At 46.6% G+C, this 15,164-nt stretch overlaps 1 long non-coding RNA gene across 1 annotated transcript; it reads right to left on the bottom strand.

Annotated features, from left to right (window-relative positions):
- Positions 1-6,964: 6,964 nt before the first annotated feature.
- On the bottom strand, positions 6,965-14,083 carry LOC146079745 (uncharacterized). Its single transcript, XR_014474725.1, has 3 exons — positions 13,499-14,083; positions 10,573-10,715; positions 6,965-7,408 (listed from the first exon to the last, which is right to left on the bottom strand). It is a non-coding gene; the product is annotated as an uncharacterized LOC146079745 (long non-coding RNA).
- Positions 14,084-15,164: the final 1,081 nt, after the last annotated feature.

Raw genomic sequence — 15,164 nt, 5'->3', positions numbered from 1 at the left:
TATAGAAATCATTCGAAAGATTGGTCCCGGTGCCCTCATGTGCAAATTAGATGTTGAGTCAGCTTTTAGACTATTACCTTTAAATAAGAACGCATTTCAATACATGGGATTTAAATTGAATGGGGGTTTTTACATAGATAAATGTTTGCCCATGGGTTGCTCCATTTCATGCGCTTATTTCGAGCGCTTTAGCACATTTTTACAGTGGTGCCTACAGGAAGTGACGGGAGCTGACAGCATTACTCATTATTTGGATGACTTTCTTCTAGTGGGTCCTCCAGGTTCTGACCTGTGCTTTAAGTTACTAGAAACAGCGCTTGATTTATTTAGGGATTTTGGGGTTCCCGTGGCAGGGGAAAAAACCGAGGGACCTACTACGAATTTGGTGTACCTTGGAATCGAAATTGATTCCGAGCTGGGTCTGTGTAAACTTCCTCTGGATAAGGTACGCCGTCTACATGACGAAATACTTTACGCCATCGCAGCTGCTAAATTAACACTTAGACAGGCTCAATCTCTATTGGGCCTGTTTAATTTCGCATGTAGAGTTATACCCATGGGCAAAATATTTTGTAGAAAACTTCAGCGAGCGACCGTCGGGATTCGCAAACCCCACCATTTTCTACGTCTATCTTCAGAAATTAAGAGGGACTTGAAAGTGTGGGAAATGTTTCTGGATAATTTTAACGGCATATGCATATGGCAAGCTCCAGCCGTTGCAAATGCGGAGTTGGAATTATATACAGATGCTGCAGGATCTTCCGGATTCTGCGCATTCTATGCAGGACGTTGGTGCGCGGATGCCTGGCCCGAGTCTTGGGTACGAGACGGCATGACGAGGAATATGCTATTATTGGAAATATTTCCAATAATGGTCGCCTTAGAACTTTGGGGCGCAGACTTGGGTAATAGGGAGGTTGTCTTTTGGTGTGATAACCTAGGGGTAGTACAATCCATTGCGCACCTGAAGTCAACCTCTCTCCCAGTTTTGCGCATTTTAGCACGGATAGTGATGATGTGCCTGGCGAACAACATTACGTTGCGAGCCAAGCACGTCCCAGGCGTGCGTAACGAAATTGCAGATGCATTGTCCCGTTTCGAATGGGTAAGATTCAGGCAACTTGTGCCTTTAGCCCAGGAGTATGGTGAACAGTGTCCATCTTTTTTATGGCAGGTGCCTCTGGAGGGGTAGAGGAGCTGGCCCTGCGGTCGTTAGCGCCGGCGACTTTCAGAGCTTATCTGGCCTCATGGGAGCGCTGGAGCGAGTTCATGCTTGAACAGGGTGGCACAGGTAAGAGCTCTAAGCGTCTTATTATTGCCTACGTATGGAGCCTGTACCTAGAGGGTAAGTCCAGAAGCTTTGTGGGACGCTCTCTGGCAGGCATATCATTCTTTTTGCGTCTTGGTGGGAGGAGAGACATCACTAAGTCTTTCATCCTTTCCAGGATGCTAAAGGGATGGGCCAGAACCAGGCCGGTTTTGCCCGACAGGCGGCGGCCTATTGATGCCGGCCTGTTGCGTCGAATCTCGAGATCTCTAAGAGTAATTTGCTCAAGCGATTACGAGGTTCGACTTTTCAGGCTGGCCTTTGCCATGGCTTTCCATGGGGCGTTCAGAGTAGGCGAGCTGGTATCCGCAACCAGGGCATCTCCCTCGCCTATGCTGTTCGGCCACGTCGACGTGCACCACGACGGTTTGTGGTGCAAGATACAGCGCTCAAAGACCGATGTAGTGGGCAGGGGTCAGTGGGTCCATTTGGGTCAGAGTGGCGACCGTCGGATCTGTCCGGTGGCGGCGGCTCTGGCTTACGTGGAGTTACGGCCCCAATTGCCCGGGGCCTGGCTGATGCACATCGACGGGTCCCCCCTTACTAACTTTCAGTTTAGGTCGGTTTTCAGGCGCTGTATATTGCATCAGGGTCTTTCTCCTGCCGACTTTGGGACACACTCTTTTCGTATCGGCGCCGCTTCGGCAGCCGCTGCGGCAGGTTGGTCTCAGGTCGACATACGAGCACTCGGAAGATGGCGGTCTGGTGCATTTAAGCGATACATCAGGCCGACATAGTCCAGTGAGCCCATTTGAGGAGTAGCCGCTCGCCCAAACGCGCTTTAGTGTTTGGGGGGCCTTGAGGAATTTTTTGTGTTATCACCAGTCTTAAATTAGGCTCTAGCCAACTGGTGGAAGATTTGTGTTTTTTGCCTCAAGTCAAATCGGGTGACCCACCCCCCCCCCCCCCCCCACTCCACAGGAAACAACAAGTAGGGATTATAAATTAATTAAGTGGGTCAAAAAAGCAATTAGTCCTAAATAGATCACCCAAATCACAGTCCTATTAGTTATCAACAATCTAATATAGAACTCCAAAATCACCTTTAAGGGAATTTCCCGGGCCCGTTAAATTTTTCCAGATGTTTGCCTTTATTTCAATCTTTCTAACAGGTTCTACCATTTCGAATTACAGGTCAACGCTTGGACACCAATATGATTTGGATGGTGGGGCATTCATTTATTTATTGGTTGTCCTTGTCCCAGGTAACCACGGATACGGAACGTTTCCCTGAGACGCGATTTATCCGTTGGCTGGGGCGTAGAGGTATGAGGTGGTCCGCATTGAGGGGTCTTTTGGATGAGTCGGTTAGGTCGTTTGGTTACCCACTTTTCGTCATCATTCACTTGGGGGGCAACGACCTCACGCATAATTCCGGTCTCAATATACGATTTGAGATTAGGAATTTATTGCTGGACCTGATCAGAGAATGGAGATTTTGCCGTTTCTTCTGGTCAGAGATTATACCTAGGAGGGTTTGGAGAGATGCACTCAATCCGGGTGCCATCGATTTGGTACGGAGGCGGATCAATTCCGTAGTCGGCAGGGCTATAGTAACGGAGGGCGGAGTGGTCGTCAGGCACGAGGCCATATCCTTTAGAAACGAGACCCTGTACAGGCCGGATGGGGTGCATCTCTCTATAGTAGGCATGGATTTGTTTTTTCAGAATCTGATAGACGCATTGAGAAGTTTAGAGGTTTAGTTGAGGGAGTTTTTGTCATTAGGTTGGTGGCGGGTCAGTTCAAGTTGAACTGATATGGCGGAAAGAACGGTAGTTTAAATTAGAGCTGTATTTACACTTAGCTGGTGGTTGATGTCGAGATGTGGGCATCACCGATCCAGGTGGGCCCACATCTGGACCTTAACGATCATCTACTTCGGATAGGGTAAATTGTTGCGGACATTTGTAGTTTAGGGCAGGTGGCCCAATTTTTTGCTGACTCGGGCAGAGTGGTGAGCTCTGCCTTAGTGATATGCGAGGTCAGGGGCAGAAGCAGAAGGTCAACCCCCTGACCTTAAGGGCAAGTGGCCCCTTTTGAAAAGTCTGCTTCGAAATTGTGCCGTTGTCTTGGACGCTGGCAGGTGGCCGGTCCTTGGCAATTAAGGGCAGGAGGCCCTTAGATCCGGAGTTTGTTATTTTTATTACTTTGTTATTTTCCAGCAATGTTATTTATCTTGCATGCCGTTCTTTGCCCGCCACCTTAGTTAGAGCAGGGACATAAATTTTAGTTAGATTCAAATAGGCCGCCCCTGCTCAAAATAAATAAGCCGTCCCCTTTAAGCCCATTCAGTTGTACGCGTCTTTATTTCTTAGATAAGTAGTGTGAGTGTGGATGAATGCCTATGTCTGTGTGGAGTTTAAGACTGTAGAAGCCAGCTTGTCTGGCTGAAAACAGCATAAACTCACCTGGCTATTGGCAGGAATCCTTAGCTCACACACTGGATCTGGGCCCGGGGGTTCGGCTTATCTTGATTGACGGGTTGGCTGATTTGAATGACGGTTCAGGATAGGCTGGTTGAGGTCAGAGGTGGAGTTTGATGGGGTGATGTTCTTGCTTCCAGAAGATTTTGCCTCTTGCTTCAGGAAACGTTGCCCTCCCTCCCGCCCCAATTGTTAGTTAGAATTCGTTTTTGAGAAGTCGTTCGCATTTATTCGTTTAGTTGTTGTCGGCTTATTTTGTCTTGGCGGAAAGAACGGTGGTTTAAATTAGAGCTGTATTTACACTTAGCTGGTGGTTGATGTCGAGATGTGGGCATCACCGATCCAGGTGGGCCCACATCTGGACCTTAACGATCATCTACTTCAGATTGGGTAAATTGTTGCGGACATTTGTAGTTTAGGGCAGGTGGCCCAATTTTTTGCTGACTCGGGCAGAGTGGTGAGCTCTGCCTTAGTGATATGCGAGGTCAGGGGCAGAAGCAGAAGGTCAACCCCCTGACCTTAAGGGCAAGTGGCCCCTTTTGAAAAGTCCGCTTCGAAATTGTGCCGTTGTCTTGGACGCTGGCAGGTGGCCGGTCCTTGGCAATTAAGGGCAGGAGGCCCTTAGATCCGGAGTTTATTATTTTTATTACTTTGTTATTTTTACCAGCGATGTGATTTATTGCATGCCGTTCTTTGCCCGCCACCTTAGTTAGAGCAGGGACATAAATTTTAGTTAGATTCAAATAGGCCGCCCCTGCTCAAAATAAATAAGCCGTCCCCTTTAAGCCCATTCAGTTGTACGCGTCTTTATTTCTTAGATAAGTAGCGTGAGTGTGGATGAGTGCCTATGTCTGTGTGGAGTTTATTGTGTTTCCAGGAGATGCTCCATCACAGAGAGACCAGGGAAGCTGGAAGCCAAGTCAACACCTGGAACCCTTCGTCGTGTTCCTCAAATCATTCCTGAACAATGATTGCAGTGTGGCCGGTCCCATCATTCTGCTGAAAGAAGCCAATGCCATCAGCAAATTAGGCTACGTTCCCATGATCAATCACACCCCTCAAGCTCACTGCCTAGGTGTTATACTTGACTCAAAACTACCCCCCCCCCCCACCCCCACACATTCTATCTGTCTCAGAATCATGTTACATGCATCTAAAAAACACATCCAAAAGGGATATGGTCAATAGGTCGACTCTATTAAGGTCGAGATGAATTAGGTCGATCACTGAAGGACGACACCTGAAATAGGTTGGTATGGCTAAAGTCGACATGGTCGGATGGTCGACACAAGAATTAGTTTGACAATGGGAAGGTCAACAGTCAATAGGTTGACAAAAGTTTTTCACGTTTTTTTCGAGCCGACATGTGCCGACAGGTGGTATTTCATGCCCTACCATCCACTACGGCGTGGTGGGAGAATAAAATAGTGTGCCCAAAACATGTCGCTCGCAGCAAGCCATGTGAGGGGATGCGGTACACTGAGACGGTGTCCATGTTGACTTGAAAAACTCGTGTTGACCTTTTAACTGTCGACCTAATGCTCGTGTCGACCTTCATTCATTCATCTTACCCATTGTTATGGTCCATGCACACTGGCCCCTATTCAGATCTGATCACAGTACACATTTGTTCTCAAAATGGGCAAAACCATGGCCCTTATTCTGATCGATGCGGATATTCCCGCTTGCGTACGGGCCGCCGATGTTTATCTACTGCGCATGTGCAGAGGTCACTCTGCGCATGTGCAGGCGAATTCGCCGCAAGGATTCTCTATACGCCGCACAGGGGGCGTAGAGGGGCGTGAGGGGCTACTTATCCTCATTACCCTATGCATACGCCCCGCGTTTCATGGGCGTTCCCATGCAAACGCGGGGCGTATGCATGGTAATGAGGCCGTGACGCGTGGGTACGGGGCGGGCATCTGACATCGCCGGATGTCAGCTGCCCGCCCCCATACAAGATTTCACACGGACAAGTGTCCGTGTGGTCTTGTGTTGCGGGACCTGGTGGAGCGTGCGGCCCTGCATTCGATGTTCGGCGACCATCGAATGCAGGGGCTGCTCCCACCATGGAGGAGGCGTATCCCCGTCCAATTTCATGCGGATCGCCACATATCCGCGTACGGACGGCAGGTGGCGATCCGTATGGAAGGCGGGGATTCGCCTGCACGGTTGCGGCCGCATATTCTGATCGGGCCGCACCGATCAGAATAAGGGCCCATGTGCACTGCAGGTGGGGCAGATGTAACCTGTGCAGAGAGAGTTAAATTTGGGTAGGGTGTGTTGAAACCTAAATTGCAGTGTAATAATAATGCAGCCAGAATTTACCCTGCACAGAAAGAAAATAACTCACACAAATCTAACTCTCTCTGCACGTTACATCTGCCCCGCCTGCAGTGCACGTGGTTTTGCCCATTTTAAGAACAAATTTGTACTGCGATCAGATCTGACAAAGGGCCACTGGCACTTGCACAGCGATGAAGTGCAAGTCACTGGCCGGCAAATCGCTAAGTACATATACGCTAAGCGATTTTACAGGGGGCGAAGGACTTTCCATAGTAGGAGACTGTGAAAAGCTGTACACTTGTTTTGTCAAACGGGATGGTGGACGACGACGGACGGCGATGATGCGGAACACACATCAGCAATCACCGCTCATTGCCTGACCATGCACACTAGCTGGTTTTGAGCTGAAAGCTGCTCAAATGGCAAAAAGTGAGCTGCTTTCAGGTCAAAATCGACTAGTGCACAGGGTCTCATACTCGGTCCCCAGGACCTCGCACAGTGCAGGTTTTCCAGGTCTCACAGAATCACAAGTGAAATAATTAGCTCCACCTGTGGATCTTTTAAAATGTGTCAATGAGTAATAAATGCACCTGTGCACCTGCCGGGTGACCTGGAAAACGTGAACTGTTGGGGGGTCCTGAGGACCAAGTTTGGGAACCACTGGAGTAGTGTGTATGGGCCTTTAGTGCCACTTTTAATGTTCAACTGCTGAAATCTGTCACGCTTGGTAAATATATATTGCTCATTGTATTAAAAAAATATTTGCTATACCTGTATAGCCATGGGATTGTTTATTGCTGCACAAAAGTAAGTGGAAATTGATGCAGATATTTATTATTTATTTTATTTATTAACAGTTTCTTATATAGCGCATACATATTCTGCAGAGCTGTACAGAGAATATTTGAACATTCACATCAGTCCCTGCCCCATTGGAGTTTACAATCTGTATTCCCTACCACATGTACACGCACACACAGACATTGTAGGGTTAAATTGGTGGGAGCCAGTTAACCTACCAGTATATTTTTGGATTGTGGGAGGAAACCGGAGTACCCGGAGGAAACCCACGCAAGCACGGGGACGGGGAGAATATACAAACTCCACACAGTTACAGCCATGGTGGGAATAGAACCCATGACTGCTGTGAGGCAGCAATGCTAACCATTACACCGCCCGTGCTGCCCCTACAACCAGTATATTATGACCTGACTTTGAGCGTCTACATGGAAAGCTATCTCAATAAATTAGCACAGGAGAGATGTAATAATTGTTAATATCAATATCTATACTACAATCCACAATTCAATCAGATGTCATTTTCCAGATGGTTAAAGCTTTCAAAATCACTGCCATGTACAAACCACGACACCTAGAGAACGGAAGAAGAAAATAACATTTTTATTATGCAAAAGAGAAATGTGTATCCTACAAGGAGGATTAAAGGAGCACTGCTAAAATAATGAGGTGGTGAGTACTGTACTCATGAAGGTCGAAGGTGAAAGTGTTGTACCAAGAACCAAGGGGAACATTGATGGCAGCTTACAACTTCTGCTGCTTCTTGGAGAGTTTAGGGGGTGGGTATTCAAGCCGGGATTCCAACAGTTGGAACGTCACAACATTTGAAATCCTGGGCTGTTTTCGCTCAGCTCGATAGGAATTTGACAGTTTCAAATTCAATGGGCCAGCTGCCAAGTGTTGTAAACTGGGCGTGTCAGCAAAAACGGCCTGGATTGATGCGAAATGGCCGTGAATTTAACAATCCACGCCAGTTTTCGTCAAAACAGATCTGACTTGTTTTAAAGTTGGATATGTTTTGTCGAAATCTGCCTTTGACTGCCAACATTTCTGTTAGAGGTGTCACATTTGTTATATAAATTCAAATAAAAAATATTAAAGATTATGGGTGACATTCTATGGGATGAGATGAATGCGCGTTTTTTTTATCGCACCACTTCGCCCTTTTTCAAATCGCAAGATTGGGCCGTTTTTCGCATATTTAATGAGATGCGAAAAACGGGCCAAATAGTGCGAATAGGTGCGAGGTGGTGCGATGTCTTTAGTCCTGAAAATGTGCGATTTTCATGTCTGAAAATCGCACGTTTGTAGGAAAGCGCAAACTAAAAAAAAAAAAGCGAGCGCGGGGTCCCCCGCCAGAGCATAACCAGCCCCGGGCTCATTGAGCCGGTGCTGGTGACATAAAATCAGGGTCCCCGACAAATAGGGGTCCCCTTGATTTAATGAAACCAGCACCAGGCTCAAGGTCCGGCGCTGGTTCCCAAAATACGGGGGACAAAATGACTAGGGGTCCCCCGTATTTTAAGAACCAGCACCGGACCCAACCAGCCAGCAGGGTAATGCCACAGCCGGGGGACACTTTCTCGGCTCCTGATTGGCCGCTAGGCGGCCAATGGAATCATTCTGAGAAGAGGCGCGGAAGATGAACATCTCTGCGCCTCTTCAGTCCGAGAGCGGGTACCACAGTAGCCGGGAGCAGCGCGTCTGCCGGAGAGGATGCCGATGTCGTCGCCGGGGACCAGGTGAGTAGGATTTCCTTCCTCAGGTACCCCTGTGGACTTCATCGGATCCTGGACCCCGGACCAGCCCCGGAACCCCAGGACAAGCCCCGGAACCAGGACCAAGGCCCCGGAACCGGACTCTTCTGCCCTGGAGCCCCGGAACCCCAGGACCAGCCCCGGAACCAGGACCAAGGCCCCGGAACCGGACTCTTCTGCCCTGGAGCCCCGGAACCCCAGGACCAGCCCCGGAACCAGGACCAAGGCCCCGGAACGGGACTCTTCTGCCCTGGAGCCCCGGAGCCCGGATCCAGGGACCGACCTACGGGCTCAAGGTAGGTAAGTATCAGTGTGTGTGGGCTGTGTATGTATTAAACTTTTATTTTTCAGGGTGTCAGTGTGTTTTATTTAACTATTTCTTGTACTATGGAACTACAAGTACCAGCGGGCCCTTTAATGCCCCGCATGCTGGGACTTGTGGTTCTCCAAGTCCCAGCATGCGGGGTAGGCTTGCTGGGACTCATAGTTTTTCAGCATAAGACAATAGTTTATCTTCTTTTTTTTACACAATCCATCAGCCTGATGCCCACCGCCCAGGGGCATCGGGGACAGCCCCGGACTTTCAGCATGGGCTGGTAAGTCCTGGAGGGGGAGTACCCCTTCATTGGGGGGGTCCCCACTTCCCCAGGACCCCTGCCCATGCTGACCAGCCACGGGGATAATGCTTTGGCCGCGGGACCTTATATAATAAGTGTCCCCCGGCTGTGGCATTACCCTGCTGGCTGGTTGGGTCCGGTGCTGGTTCTTAAAATACGGGGGACCCCTAGTCATTTTGGCCCCCGTATTTTGGGAACCAGCGCCGGACCTTGAGCCTGGTGCTGGTTTCATTAAATCAAGGGGACCCCTATTTGTCGGGGACCCTGATTTTATGTCACCAGCACCGGCTCAATGAGCCCGGGGCTGGTTATGCTCTGGCGGGGGACCCCGCGCTCGTTTTTTTTTTAATTTTAACTGTTTTTTTGCAGAAACCTGCACAGAACATTGCAATCTGTGCAGGGTTCTGGCTAATTCGCCCATCAAAACCTGGTCTGATTTTTGGGCGAATTATAGTCACACTTTATACAAATCGCATACCATTAAATATGCGATTTGTATACTTTTCCATGTGAAAACATCTGGATGCGATGTGCTGCGAAAAGCAGCCATCGCATTTCCAGTGTGTCCAACTTGTTGGCAAAAATCGCATTTTTTTTCACATTTTCGGAGCTCATTAAATATGCGAAAATGGAAAAAAATGCGATTTCGGACGTTTTTGCGAAAAAAATCGCAATAGTCTATTTATCTCACCCCATAGAATGTCACCCTTTATTTCCTATATAAGGTAACATTACAGGTCATCATGTTTGCTTGCCAATTTTCACACCTATTTTTACAAATTAACTTGGCACCCCAACGGGGTGATTGGATATCCATTTTAAAATTATCAATGCAAAAGGAAATACATTAAAAATGTCTTGACTTTATTTTCTGTTGATTCTGCTCTAACCGTTGTTTCTCCAATTTGGCCTTCAGGGAATCCAAAACTTGGGTGACATTTATTAGGATGCAATTTTATTGCATTTTCCAAAATCGCACCATATCGCACTTTTTAAATTCAAAATTTTTGCCGTGAGTTTGCATATTTCATGAAATTCGAATTTGTGGCAAAAAAAGTGCAATATGGGGGGAATTTGAGGACATGTGCGATTTTGTGTTAAAAAATGAAAAAATAAATGGCGTGGGGTCCCCTCTCCTGAGTATATCCAGCCCTGGGCTCATTGAACCAAACCTGGTCCCAAAAATACAGATGACAAAAAGCGTAGGGATCCCCCATATTTCTGAAACCAGCCCTGGACTCTTGGACCAGTGCCACAGTTTTGCTATTAGTGAATGCTAAAGTATGGCAAGGCATGCTGGGATGTGTAGTTTCACAACAGCTGGAGGGCCACAGTTTGGACATTCCTGTGTAACTGACACTTACCTGAATCACAGCTGACTTTTATAGAAGTTTCATAAAGATCTTCTGAAAATTGTTTGCAGGCACCATACGTGGAGGCGTGGGTACCTGTGCTTCTCATAGCTTTTTACTAAAGCCATACAACGACCACTCCCTGGAAGTAGGACCTGAAATTAAAGTGTGTTCTGTTATCATGTGCTATAAAGATGAATAATAAGCCCCTGCTTAGATGTTTTAATATTTGCTTTTAATAATATTTTGGTTATTTCCAGAGCCCACCAAATCAGGGCTGGAAATCTAAAAACAGTTCATGTTTTCCAGACCAGCTGTGGATCTGTAGAATGTGTCGGTTGGGAAGGAATACAGCACATGTTTGAAAATACAAGTTTATTATACAGTACAATTATTATTATTATAATTTTATTTATAAGGCGCCACAAGTGTTTCGCAGCACCACAAGTGTTTTGCAGCGCCACAAGTGTTTCGCAGCGCCGTACAATGTCACTGCCTGTACAATATCTGAGCTCTGATTGGGTCATTACAGGTATGCCTCATAATGATATTACTTGTATATTTTAAATATTTGATATTTAGGGGTTACATTTTATATTTAAGTATCCATTTCGCTGTGAGCAATTCAACATTGCTCCTTTGGTGGGGATCATTTATTTGACCGGTGGTGAGGTCAAATATACTTACCTTCTGCCTGCCTCCCCCAACCCTAACCCCTGTATCCCACCACTAAGTCTAATCCCCCTACCCCCAAGCCCTCATTGGGAATCCTAAACCTAGCTTGCCCTTCCCCAGTCTAACCCTTTCCTGCCCCGCATACGTTCCGCATCCCGGCAGTTAGGATTTCAGCGCTTTTCTCCTGGCGGCAGTTGGGATGCCAGCATCTCTATTGTGAACAACAACAACATTTGAACTGCCGGGAGGTATTGGTTGGATATAAAGGAGAAGGGGGGTGATTCTGACTTAGTGGGAACGTGTCAAATTTAGCCACATTCTGACGTTTGGGGCTCTGCGCATGTCCATGGTCTGTTATGCGCATGTGCAGCTCCCCTTTACGAATGGCTTTGGCAACTTGCATAGTCGTTAAGCCCTTTGCAAGTACTGGGGCGGCCAAGGGGCTGGACGGTGGCAGAGACGAGGGTCGTCCATGGGAACGACCACCGTTTTGTGTGCGTCCCCATAAAGACATTGGGCGTTCCCATGAGTAGGTGGGCAGGACGATGACTGCCACGGGCGGGAAGCTGACAGTCGCAGGACGTCAGCCACCTGTCCTGTCTTCGGCCAGCTGCTAGCAAATCGTTACACATCCCCTCGGATGGTAGTGAGAGGAATCGGAAGCGGGTGGGGTTATTCAGCGGTGTGGCTTCTCTAGTGCGCAGTTATGCTGCGTTCTCATTGCCGCCCCTGCAAAACCCTGTGTTTTTGTTCCTGTGTTTTTGTCGGGGCACAGAGCATCTCAGCTCTACAGACCCCATTCATACTGCACCTTAGACCCGGGAAATTCCTGTGTCTGTCCCATTCACACTGCTTCCCCTGGTATGCCTGCCATCAAGTGTGTGCCATCTAAGAGCAGCTTTGATTGGATGTTTAAAAAGTATGTTGGATTGGCTGTTTAAAAAGCAGCTTTGAGCAATGCAATGAACTTGCTTTTTTGCATTTTGTGAGAAAAACCCGGGTCTAACCTGTTCACACTGCCATACACCCATGTATTACCCAGGAAAACCCCTGCAAAAAACCTGTGTGTAATTCCCGGGGTATAACACCCGAGAATTTCACAAAGACCCTTTCACACTGAGACAGGACATGGGAAATTACTGCTTGCCCTGGCAAAAACCCGGGTTTTTGCGGCAGTGAGAATGGGGTATAAGCTGCAAGCTTCGCATCTTACCAACCAAACCAGAATCAACCCCAATATGTGTGTCCAAATATTTTAATATTTTAGTATTTGTATTGAAATCCCAATTGATGAAAATATACTACAACAGTGATAATTCCCAACAGAATCTAAATGGCAACTACTGTAATTCATAGCCGGAGACTCTCAATTCCTTAGCCCACAAACTCGTGCCATTTTTATTCAAACAGTAATAAGTTACGAGATACCGCTGCTTAACCCAGCAGCACAGCATATTCCGCACAGTACGTACCCCTCCGGTACCATTTACATAGTGCTAAACACATTAAATACACAGCAGGGTAAATTCACATAGATGAGATCATTATAGCCAGCTGAGTAAAATCATCAGGCTCTCCCCTGACACAGAATACTGAGCTGAAAATGCATTGTAGCACAACATGATAACAGAAAACAATAGCAGTCCTTTAGGAAGAGGCTAGCTGCAATCAGTGTAATCAGATAACTGATTATATTTCTCCTACTATAAAACAATAAAATAATATTGATCCTTATTCAAATAATAAAACAATAATAATAAAATAAATTATTGGTCCTCGTAATTAGTGTTGTCATCCTGATAATTACTTAACGTATTCATTCATCTGTGGAGCAAGCGAACTTTAGAGAATCTCATCTACAAAAGGTCTTTCTTCAAGAGCTGTCACAAACGCGGTCCTCCAGTACCCCCAACAGAATCACAAGTTTAAATGTGTCAGTGAATAATGAGTGTACCTGTGCACCTGCCGGGTGACCTGGAAAATGTGAACTGTGTGTGTGAGTTTGGGAACCACTGTTCTAGAGCAGTGGTTCTCAAACTCACACACACAGATCATGTTTTCCAGGTCACCTGACAGGTGCACTCATTACTGTCTGACACTTTTTAAAAGATCCACAGGTGGAGCTAATTATTTCACTTGTGATTCTGTGTGGAGACCTGGAAAACGTGCACTGTGTGGGGTCCTGAGGACCGACTTTGAGAACCTGTGTTCTAGAGAAACTCCTAGATTACTGCCTTATTCTTTTATTGCTATTGAAACTTACATGGGATTAGGCGCAACCCTCCGCGCTGCCTGTACGCAGGTCTCTTCGCATTCAGCTTTCATTTTGAAATTATTGGTATTCCCAAGGCAGCCTCCATAGAGGAACAGCCGGCATTTTCTTTCTTCATGGTTATAATAGTAGCGAAGGACATCGATTTCACATGGCCCCACTTCCTTAGGTAAGAGGCAAATATTAGCGTCATCTGTAATGAAAAGACAATTGTATTTGTTGTAAATCTATAAAAAGGCCGATAATCATATTTAAATTTGATGCAAAAGAAGTTTAGTAGAAGAGGTGCATATAGCAGGGCTGGCCAAACCGGTCCTCGAGATCTACCAACGGTCCACGTTTTCCAGGTTACCTAGCTGGTGCACAGCTGTAGTCGTTACCAACTGTCACATTCCCAGATCACCTAGCTGGTACACAGCTGTAGTCATTACTAACTGTCACATTCCCAGATCACCTAGCTGGTGCACAGCTGTAGTCGTTACTAACTGTCACATTCCCAGATCACCTAGCTGGTGCACAGCTGTAGTCGTTACTAAATGTCACATTCCCAGATCACCTAGCTGGTGCACAGCTGTAGTCATTACTAACTGTCATATTCCCAGATCACCTAGCTGGTGCACAGCTGTAGTCATTACTAACTGTCACATTCCCAGATCACCTAGCTGGTGCACAGCTGTAGTCCTTACTAACTGTCACATTTTAAAACATGCTGCATTGATTCCTACTATAGATCCTCAGGTTGCCTGGAAAACATGCACTGTTGGCAGATCTTGAGGACAGGTTTGGCCACCCCTGGCATATAGTAATCCCACAAATACAGTTACGGTGCGATTCTGACTAGTTTTCCATTCCATTTTGACTATATAGTCAAAATCAAATCGAAAACGAATAGACATTAAATGGATTTCAGCTGCATTCGATGCCGATTCCATCTCAAAGCAAGCAAGACTATGGGCCTTATTTTGGTTCATTCTTTCTGACAAAATCCTTCTTAGATGGACAAAACCATGTGCACTGCAGGGGGGGGCAGATGAAACATGTGCAGAGAGAATTAGATTTGGGTGAGTAATTTTGTTTCTGTGCAGGGAAAATACTGACTGCTTTATTTTTACACTGCAATATAGATCTCACTTTGAAGTAAAACGCCACCCAAATCTAATTCTCTCTGCACATGTTACATCTGCCCCACCTGCAGTGCACATGGTTTTGTCCATCTAAGAAGGATTTTGTCAGAAAGAATGAACCAAAATAAGGCCCTATATACAGTAGTACAGATCTGTACTGTATAGCATACCTCCCAACATTACCCTCTCCAGGAGGGACAAAATGCTCCGTTTCTGGACTTCCCTCTTAATTTATTATTGGCATCACCTGTTTTGAACAGGTTAATTGATAAGAAAGGTGTTTCACCACAGGTGCTGGCAATCACAAACAAAGAGGAAAGTCCAGGAATAGAGCATTCTGTCCCTCCTGGAAAGGAACATGTTGGGAGGTATGGTATAGTCACATTGGAATGCATCTTGCTTGCCGTGCTATTCGATCCCAGTGGAATATCAAGGCAATCGCACCGTGTCTAAACCCCTTTACAGTTATAACAAAAAAATTCACTTTTTGTTATAATTACTATGACAAAATTCTATTTTATAAACACAAAGTC

Source organism: Crinia signifera, chromosome 5, assembly GCF_055691185.1.
Source record: "Crinia signifera chromosome 5, ASM5569118v1, whole genome shotgun sequence".
Lineage (NCBI taxonomy): Eukaryota > Metazoa > Chordata > Amphibia > Anura > Myobatrachidae > Crinia > Crinia signifera.
The sequence above is the reverse complement of the archived record's forward strand: the minus strand, read 5'-3'. Positions and strand labels throughout refer to the sequence as shown.